General features: G+C 33.2%; 1 pseudogene; it reads left to right on the plus strand.

The window, feature by feature from the left end:
* The first annotated feature begins 7,721 nt into the window (after positions 1–7,721).
* LOC111719055 lies at positions 7,722–8,236 on the plus strand (annotated as a pseudogene).
* The last annotated feature ends 2,705 nt before the right edge of the window (positions 8,237–10,941 follow it).

A 10,941-nucleotide genomic window follows, 5' to 3' on the forward strand; every position in this document is an offset into this window, starting at 1 on the left:
GCATTTATTAGCTGTGTGAGCCTAAGCAAGTCATTCAAATTTTGTTTACCTTTGTTTCCTCAATAATAGAATAAGAGCACTTATCTCACAAAGTTGTTGTGAGAATCAAATGATATATTTGTAAAAGCACTTAGACCTGCACAAAATAGGTGCTATGTAACTCCTTTTCCACTTTCACCTATTACTGTTACTATTTTTTTTTTATTATTTTATTCTTATTCTTATCTTATGGAATTCAGAAATGGACCTGGCACAAGTTGCTACACTATTGGGCTTTGATTAAAAAGAAAATTCATTACTTAAAAATACTAGATAAAATTAGCACTTTTATATATATATTATAGAATAAAAGAGTATTGTACATGAAAGGGATCTCTGTTATGGATATTTTGCTTTTCTTTAAATATTAAATATATAATAAAAAAGACAGGTCACTTGTAAAGCTATCTTACTTCTCTATTAATCTTTCTGGTTCTTCTGGATTCTTTCTTTGTTTGCTTAGTGAGAGTGAACTTTATATCTAACTACCATATAATTCTCACCCCACTAAGTAAAAAAAGAAAAAAAAAAAAAACTGTGTGAAAAATCTGCAGTCAAGAAAAATAAATTCCCACATTGTTCATGTTGAAAAATTTGTACTTCATTATGTATCTTGAATTCATCACCTCTCTTCCAGAAGATGGTTAATGGTCTTCAACATTCATACAATAGTTTTTCAAAGTTGTTTTTTTTTTTTTTAATATTTGGCACAATTTATTTTCCATCAATTTACAAAAGTTATCCCATATTCCCCATGCTCCCCTAAAATCAACTTTTTGGTCATTCCTTACAAAATAACATTCTGTTATATTCATATACATAGTTTGTTCAGACATTCCTCAGTTCCTTGCTACCCACTTAATTTCCAGTTCTTAAAAACTGAAAAAAAAAAAAAAAAAGCTGGAATAAATAGTTTTATATATATATTATTCTCTTACTTTTTTTCTTTGAAGTCTTTCTGTTAAAGGCTTAATAGTGATTTTGCTAGGTCAAAAGGAATTCATAGGTACACATAGGAACTTTTTTAGGTTGAAAAGCCAAATTACTCTCCAAAATGCCTGAACCAATTGAGAACTCTACCACAATGCCTAAATGGGCCTGTTTTCTCATATCTCCTGTATGTTAATATTTTTTATTAAGCTTGGGATTCCAAGGTTTAGTTCAAGGAAATGTGGAGCACCAAAGCAGAGTCCAAGAGAGAAAATAAAGCAGGTCAGCTATATTGAGAAGAAATAGAATATGTAAGCATCATTACTAGGGGGAATGGAAGCATTCACTTGAGGAACTAAATTGGAATAGACATGCCAACATTAGTAAAGCAGTTTTTTTTTTTTTTTTTTTGAGATCCTCACCTGAGTCAGGCTGGACCAGATGTTGAGGGCCAATAGCAAGGAGCCTATTGGGAATGCCCAAGGAATTAGTGACTAGCTGATATTCAATCTCTGCTCCAGCAGGAAAGGGGATTTTTCAGTCCCAACTGTACAAGCTTATTTTTATTGAATTCAAGGATCTGAGTTTCCTTGGGTCCTCTATGTTTAGTTGATCAGGAAGACAATTGAAATCCTTTCAACATCCAATATTCATTGCTTTCTTTTTTAGTCATCTGTGCCCCTATAGTGGCTTTGAATTGCTTTAATTTGCATTTATCTAAATATTATTGATTAGAACCCTTTTTAATATGGTTGTCAAAGCTTATATTTCTTTCTTTAAAAAAATTACATGATCCACTGATACATTGTTGGTGGAATTGTGAATGCATCCAGCCATTCTGGAGAGCGATTTGGAACTATGCTCAAAAAGTTATCAAACTGTGCATACCCTTTGATCCAGCAGTGTTACTACTGGGCTTATATCCCAAAGAAATCTTAAAGAGGGGAAGGGGACCTGTGTGTGCACGAATGTTTGTGGCAGCCCTTTTTGTAGTGGCAAGAAACTGGAAATTGAATGGATGCCCATCAATTGGAGAATGGCTGAATAAGCTGTAGTATATAAATGTTATGGAATATTATTGTTCTGTAAGAAATGACCAGCAGGATGATTTCAGAAAGGTTTGGAGAGACTTACATTAACTGATGCTAAGTGAAATGAATAGGAACAGGAGATCATTATACACTTTAACAACATTACTATATGATGATCAATTCTGATGGACATGGCTCTCTTCAACAATGAGATGAACCAAATCAGTTCCATTTGTTCAATAATGAATAGAACCAGCTAAGCCCAATGAAAGAACTATGGGAAATGAGTGTGAACCACTACATAGCATTTTCAATCCCTCTGTTTGTGTCCGCCTGCATTTTTTATTTCCTTCACAGGTTAAGTGTACATTATTTCAAAGTCAAATTCTTCTTGTACAGCAAAATAACTGTATGGATATGTATACATATATTGTATTTAACATATACTTTAATATATTTAACATGTATTGGTCAACCTGCCATCTGGGGGAGGGGCAAGAGGGAAAAATTGGAACAAAAGGTTTTGCAATTGTCAATGCTGAAAAATTACCCATCCATATATCTTGTAAATAAAAAGCTATAATAAAAAAAAAATTACATGGCCATATCCTTTGATAACATCTATTAGGGAATTTCCCTTCTTATATAATTTAATTTAAATATAATTTAAATCAGATTTCTGTATACCAGATAAGAAAATTTTATCAGAGAAACTCATTGCAAGAGTTTATCTTCTCATTTTAACAGTGCTAGTTTGGTTTTGCTAAAATTAACTTTATGTACCAAAATTCTTCATTTCATCTTCTGTGATCTTTTGTATTTGTCTCCCAAAAAGTTTGCACTATCTCAGTGAAAGAATTCTGGTTTTCCAAAGCATGTGGGGCAAATGCTATATCTCCAAGCAAAATGTAGATTTTTCCAAGTACTTAATTTCTGTTAGATCACCATTTTTCCATTACCCAAGATTAAATCTCTTGTCATCTTCTTCACAGAATCATAGTTTTTCAGAAGTGGAAGGAACCTCATAGATCACCTAGTTTAACTCAAAACTAAAAATTATAATCATAACCTCAAAAACATAGCAACAAAAGATTCTTCAAAACTAAAGTTAAAGACTTCATATGAGTCTTCTTCATATGAACCAGGCTCTTCCTAGGAAATTCATTTGATTTTGTAAGATTTAATTAGATGTTTTGTTCTGTTTTGAACATATTACTTCTACTTTTTTTCTCTCAAACATATCAGTGAATTTTTAATGAGTTGTACATTTTACAAATGAAGTTCAGTTCAGTTTAGTCAATATTGTACTTAATATGAGGAATGATTTTTTATAGTCTTCATTAACTCCTAATACTTTATTTTTGTTTATTTTTATTAGCATTCCCAAAAGTATACTTTTAATTAAAATACCATTATCTTTGAATAAAAGTATGGAAAATTGAAAACATAGATATATAGAATCCATATCTTAGGTATTTTTCACAAAACAACTTGACTTTGTGTAAAAAATGAAAGATATTTGAGGAAGGGAATATTTTTTAAAGCAATACCAACTAAGAGATTTGTTAGTCACAAGAACATTGTGTGTTTCCAATTTCATCAACATCATATCAGTAGATATAGAAAAAGCCTTTGACAAAGTATAATACTCATTTAGGTAAAACAAGCAAACAACTTTAAAAGCGTAAATATAAAAATATATGAGCCTAGGCATCAAGGAGCCATTTTATGATGATTCATAGTAAAAATGTAGATGTAAAAGGTAGCATTGCATGATAAAATATTGCTCGCTTTCCCATTAAACATAAAATAGAATCAAAGATAACCTCTCTCAATGCTATTTCTTGACATTATTTAAGATTATAACAATGAGGCAAAAGAAATTAAAGACACCCTTATCAGAAAAAAATGATGTTTATATAATTACTTACTTAGAAAACCCTGGACAATCAGTAAAAGTAGAGGATAAAAAATAAATCCACGAAAAATCACCAATATTTTTATATAAGAATAGTAATAATATTCAGAGGAGGTAACCAGAAAACCTCCTACAAAACTACAAAATCTGTAAAATGCCTAGGAAACAATCTATTAATACTTATTCAAGAATTATATAGGTTTAAATTATGCTTTTAAAAATCCCTTTATGTATTTGGTGACATATATTTGTTTGCAGTGTTGTATTATAAAATGAATTATGTTTGTTCTAAGACTACATCTGGACAGAGTTATGATGCCAAAGAGTGAAAGCATGAATTTAAATGAACTCTCCCATATTCCTCTCCAAATAACTTTAAAATAATACCTCCAAATGAATTCTGGAACCAGGAAAAGTGTAGAGGGCTGAAACTCCACAAAGGTATGCTTGAATCAGACAACAGGAGCACTTAAGGCTAATTACCTATTGATGTGAGACAATGACTGTATTAGCATATGTTTGCATAAATGGATCTTCTCATTGTTGGTGCTTGCTGAATGTTTGGTGTTACGATAATCATAGGCAAGGATTGGAGGGTGGAGGGATAAAGGTCAGAGTCACTTGACTGCAGGACAAGGAAGAAAGAAGTTGGTGACGTGACTCCGAACTCCAGAATCCAGGATTCTGTTTGCCTGCCTCTTTCACTTCTCCCCTAAAGACCAAGGACTCAGATTTATCTTGACTCTGGCTGACCCTAAAGCCCTCCAAAGAGCTAGCCCATATTCTACAGAAAAGGATAAGGTGGAACAATTTTCTAGCCCAAGACAACTTAGGTTATCAGAAAAGTTACCTTACTGGGATGAAAGTAAAATATAGTTCAGTGCAGGCACTGCCCTGACAGGCCACAGTAGACCTTGAGGGTAGTTTTATTAGCAATGGTATTCAAGAGTTCTCATCCCACATACGTTAAGGAAATTTAATAACTGCTTAGAAGGAGATGACAGGGTATCCTTTGCCTGCACTGGAAACAAGATTCTCTTGGATTGCCCATACATGGTTCCAGCTCACAGTTCCAGGGGAAGAAAGAGTACTAGCACACTAAAGCATGTGTCTTCAGTAGAGTGGAGAACCTGGTTACAATTCCAGGGTCAAAAAGAATATTTGTGATTGTTCACAGACCATACACAGGTCACTAAACAGTGACCACACCTCTCCTTAGATCATACCACACTGGAGGAATCAAAATAAGAAAAGAAGAACAAATTAGGAGAGCAAGGAACAATTTACCTGTCACATCTATGGAGAAGGGAAGAATTTAAAACTAAACAAGAGATATAAAACATTATGAAATGCAAAATTGATTTGGATTGTATTAAATTAAAATGCTTTTGTACAATAAAACTAATGCAACCAAGATTAGAAGGAAGACAGAAAAGTGACATTTTTTTATGGAAAATATCTCTGCTTAAGCAATCTTTGCTACAATATTTCTCCATCACCTTAAGGGGGGGAAAAGAACTACAAAGGCCTTGTAATATATTAGCATAGTCACGAAAAACACATTCTCACATTGACATCATTCAAAAATGGATTTTCATTTCATTTCATTATGGAGTGTCAGGAAGTTTGGTAGCAATCAACATGAACATCTTTCTAGGATAATGCTTGATCATTGGATTGATCAGAGTTTCCAAATCTTTCATAATACTGATATGGTATCTATTGTTCTCCAGATTCTGCTCACTTCACTCTGAATCATTTCATACAAATGTTTCCAAGTCTCTCTGAAACTCTTTCTTAATTCCTTACTGTATAACAATATCCCATTGTATTTATATTATATAATATATATCCATGTTTTCAAAATAATTCAAGATATCTGGTTGATTTGAAGTAACTGTTTCATTATTAAATAGCATTTCTGTGTCATTGCATAAATTTTCTTTTGCCTTCAGGTTTTTCAGCTTTTTTCCTCTTTGGGTTTAAATGTTTCCTAAATTTTTGTTCATATTTATTATTTAAGACTTAGAAATGCATGTTAATTTCATGTTTGTGCTTCATTGATCCATAATATATTGTTATATAACTTGAAGATGAGTATATTATTTGACAAAAGCAGTATGAAGTCCTTGCTACAGATAATAAGCTATGTTTCCAACTATGTTTTGATATAGTATATACACATAATAAAGAAATTCATTTTTTGTCTATTTCATGCATACACATGCAGTGGTCAGTGCCATCTGCACCAAAAACATTCCCAATAGGAATAGTATTTCTACTTTGTTGTAATATATTATGCTTTCTTATGGTACCAGAACATGAAGGAGAACCACTCACTCAGCAGACCCTTCAATCATACTGATCACTATGATTGTATTGAATAGTTCCAGCCCATAACCCTATGTCACCCTATATTTTTCTTCTACACATGGAAGCAATTGTATCCTTTTAACTGGAGTGTTAACATAATCAGATTTATCATCATAACCCAAATAGCTAGTGTTTCAGGGATCATAACAAGGCTTTTATAGTCTCAAAGGGGGAAAAAAAGACCTTGCTGACCTTCCTTAACTTAAACATCCCCAACTTGAAAAATCTCTTCTGGCCTTTGTAGCTAAAAACCTCAATAAAGAAAACTACAGTAAGTGCTCAGCATTGTCTCCTCTTTATCCCTTGTTAATCCTTTATAATTTACCATCCAACATTATCTTTCCATCTAAACTGTTCTCTCCAAAGTTATTGATCTCTTGGTTGCCAAATAGTAGCCTTTATTCAAATCTCATATTTTGAGACTTTTCTGCAGTCTTTGATGTTGTTCATCATCCTCTCCTTGATACTATCCTTTCTGGGTTTTCAGTTTATCTCTCTCTCCTATTCACTTCACTATTGAAAAAATTCTGAAAGACTTCATGGGAATATTGCTCATGCAGAGTCCTTGCTTCCAATCATAGATGTTAAATATCTCATAGAATCTACCTGGAAGTAAATGACTTTGAGTTACATTTGACAGTGGCATTTGCTCAGTTTTTTTTTTTTTTTCCTGAAGCAATTAGGGTTAAATGACTTGCCCAGGTTCACACAGCCAGGAAGTGTTAAATGAATGAGATCACATTTGAACTCAGGTCCTCCTGATTTCAGGGCTAGTGCTTTATCCACTGTACCACCTAGCTGCTCCTATTTGCCCAGTTTTTACTACTGTTGTATATTTGTTCTAAACGTGTTTCTATACATTTTGGCCTCCATATGATTTGTTTTAAGAATTTTTATCAATTCTATCCATCCTTTTTAGTGAGGAGAAGTTACTCTCATTGCAGTTACTTTGGGGTAATGTGTACTTTATTTCCTTAAAAATGCATTGGTTTTAATTAGGATCCTTTCCAAATCTATTATTTTGCCGTTTCAAAGGTGTACTTTTATATGGCAGCTTCATTGCTGTTAATTATTTTAATCATATCCTTCCCATTTAGCTTTTCTTTAAAGATGCTATTAAATGTCTTGATATGCTATTCCCAGCCTTAGCTTTCTTCTTGAAAGCTTGTGTCTTGCCTAGGAAAGGTGAAAATATTTATTAATATTATCTACATTCACTGTTTAATATATGTCTAATATCTGGACAATCAACTAGTTAAAATAGCAGTGAATCATCACCACCTTGACTTAATGGTTATGATTGGTGTAAGGATAGACACTAACCAAGCTAGGGAAACTATAGTTGCTTAGAATATACATTTGTAAGTATAACATTCCTTTGAAATTCATTAATTTTTATTTTTATAGACCAAAACACTCCTGTAAGGAAAATGTGTTCCATATATAAATTTAATTTCCAGGAGATCAATGAACCATCTCAAGAAGTAAAGGATCTTTTTTCCCTGTCCCTGCTGAGTCCATCTGGAGGAAGAGGCTCCCAAGTGTTTTCAAGATTTAGTTCATTTGTGAATTACTTCCATTGTGAGAAAAGTATTGCAACTGGAAGTGTAATAGATGTTAACACTGCTTTATAAGAAATGTTGAAGACCACACTCATCCACAACAGCTTAGCTTGTAGAATTTGTGAAGCTGCCAAAGCCTTGGACAAATGCCAAGCCCATCTTTGTGTTCTTGCTTTCAGCTGTGATGAATTTATGTATGTAAAGTTGGTTGAGGCCCTGTGTGCTGAACACCAAATCAACTTAACAAAGCTAAGTGAATGGGTATGCCTTTCTAAAATTGACAAGAGAGAGAAAAAACCCATTAAAGTGGTCAGCTGCAAGAACTATACTAAGAAATCTCAGCCAAAGATGTCATCGAAGAATATTTTAAATTCAAGAAATGAGTAAATAAAAACTTTGGTCTGAAAAAAAAAGAAGTAAAAGATGATATGAGCTGAGTGAAAATGGAAAATGAGACCAAGCCCACATGTTCTTTATATACTGAACGTCTTCAACATTAAAAATCCCTTGTGGTCCTCAAGTGGAATGTCCAGATTTTTATAAAAATTTTTCATTTTACTTTTGGCCATGCAACAATATTATTCAGAGTACCAAAACAATAAAGTAAAGGTTCACCTTACTGATTTAGGTCCAGAGAAAAGGTTCAGGTCTTCTTTATTTAAAGAACATTGACATATTACTCAATTCTTAGTAACATTAGTAACATAGTAAACTAACTGAGAGAGTGGATATGAACAGTCTAGTTGTTCATTAGGTTACAAAAAGCATTTACATTTCTTCAGTCTTCATTTTCTTCTGCTGCTCTGAAATGGATCCTGACACTTCATGGATATTTAATTTGAAAAGGCTCCCAAATGTGTTCTAAAGAAAAAGGAGCACTCCATGGTGCTCTCAATAAGCAAGAAGACTGCAAGGTCCCATTATCACAAACACAACCAAATTTATTTTCTGAATACCCTTAAGATTTTGGGCAATGCTGGGAAAAAAAGCACTAATTTCTTCAGAACTAGTCACAGCAGTCTCTCCCTTCTAAGTCATTCAGCAGTACACTCCTAAACCAATCAAACTTTGCTTTGTGTAGCTTGTTCCCCCCCCACCCCCATTAATATGAAAACAGATTGGCTTTTCCTCAACAATGCTACCCACTCCAAAAAAGTAAGTAAAGGCCCATACTGAGCATATCTGCAACTGTGCTCAGGAAAATTAGACAAGTTGGTCTCTCCCCCCACCCCCCACTTAGAATTGTGACTACTGCTATTCTTTTGTTTCCATTTTGTTCTATTTAGTTCTGGGTTTTTTCCAGTTGGTTTTCCAGCTTCTGATTCATCATATTTTCTTGGTCACCAAGTGGGAGAGAAGAGAAGAGAAGTAGGAGGCATTACTTACTAAACTATGTTTATGAAAACATCCTCCCAGGATGTTAACGGCTATACACATGTAAATAGGAGTTATATTCTACCAAAAGACACTGTGATTATCTTCATTATATTATATCACTCTACTAAAATCCTAGGTGACATCCCCCAAGTTAGAGACATCTTCTTGTAAATCTAATATATTGTTTTGTGCCCCATTGACTTTTCTTTCTCATATGTCATTGTTCTTTGTTGTGAAGAGTTATTTTCTGATTTCTATCTCTCCATGGGGGTGGTATTGAAGGGACCACAGTTTCTATCCATATTATGCATATGTACAGATTGTTCTTTGGCTTGTAGCTAAAACAGCTCCAATTTACAGAGCCTGGTATTGTTTCTTACTCCCTCTCAAACTTATGGATGCTCTGGGGTAATGGAGGGATTTGAACTTTGGATATTAGAGGAGCTGGTTGAAATATCCACTCAACTATTTATTGTGACCTTAACTTCTACATTTCTCTAGGTCTTATTTTCAATAACTATAAAGTGAGAGGATTAAGCTAAATGATTACTAAATTCCCTTGTTGTCTTCTAGCTTTAAATCTATGAGCTTTTATATCCCCTTGCTGAAGGGGAAATAAAGAGCCCTCCATTTCCAGTTATGTATGTATGTATATATATATATATATATATATATATATATAAATACACATGTACACATGCATAGTTGATCACATTACATGTTTATATTTATATATGCACATATACATGTGTATATATCTATATCTCCACATATGTGTGTGTATACAAATACATACATAGCTTCTATCATTGACCATGTTGGTTTCTAGAAGTTTAGGGCTCAACCATTATTTGAAATGTTGTACAAAGCTGTCCAAACTGTTCAGGATTAATTATCCAGTTCTTCTCCACCATACACATGACTGGGTTACTATTAGATAAACCAATTTCAAGATTGACTCCCAAGACTCAGATTCCAGGGATCTATCTAGGTATTCACCTTAAAATTTGTAAGACAGAATAACTAACATTTGTCTCATGAATTGAAATACCAACTATTTTATATATTATCACATCTGTTTTCACAAATGAAATGAATAGGGTCAGAGAATAATAAATGGCATGCCTAGATCATACTGCTTCTCAGTTATATAGGCAGTAGATCCAAGTCTAATGATATTTGAAAAACTTGGACTTCATTGCTAGAATGGCAATAGAACTTTAATGTAGGCTTTGACAGCATCCTGTCACCAATCATTGTCTGCCACTATTTTATAGAGAATTTATTCACTTTCTTGATAAGGTTTTCCACATGCTTTTTTTTATTCAGGGCAATGGAGACAATTCAGATTAACACAGAGTAAATTTCTACTGATATTTCAACATGTTATAAGGTAAAGCAGACTCACTTTGAAGCCAGAAGACATGGGTTGAGATACTACCTGTGATTTTACTAACTGTATTGAATATTCTTTCTAGGGCCTAGGGGAAGCCTTGATCTATAAAATAAGGGGATTAGTCTAAGTAGTTTTTGAGATACTTTCCCAACACTAGATATATAGATCCTATGATATTAAGTAAATTCTCTTGTAAATTAACAAGTTTTTATAGATCCACAAAAAATGTGAAGCATTCCAATTGTGAAAAATATCTTCTTATATTCACTTGCAAGTGATACATATCACAATTACAATTATATACTTATATTATTA

Source organism: Sarcophilus harrisii, chromosome 1 (assembly GCF_902635505.1).
Source record: "Sarcophilus harrisii chromosome 1, mSarHar1.11, whole genome shotgun sequence".
NCBI classification, from domain to species: domain Eukaryota; kingdom Metazoa; phylum Chordata; class Mammalia; order Dasyuromorphia; family Dasyuridae; genus Sarcophilus; species Sarcophilus harrisii.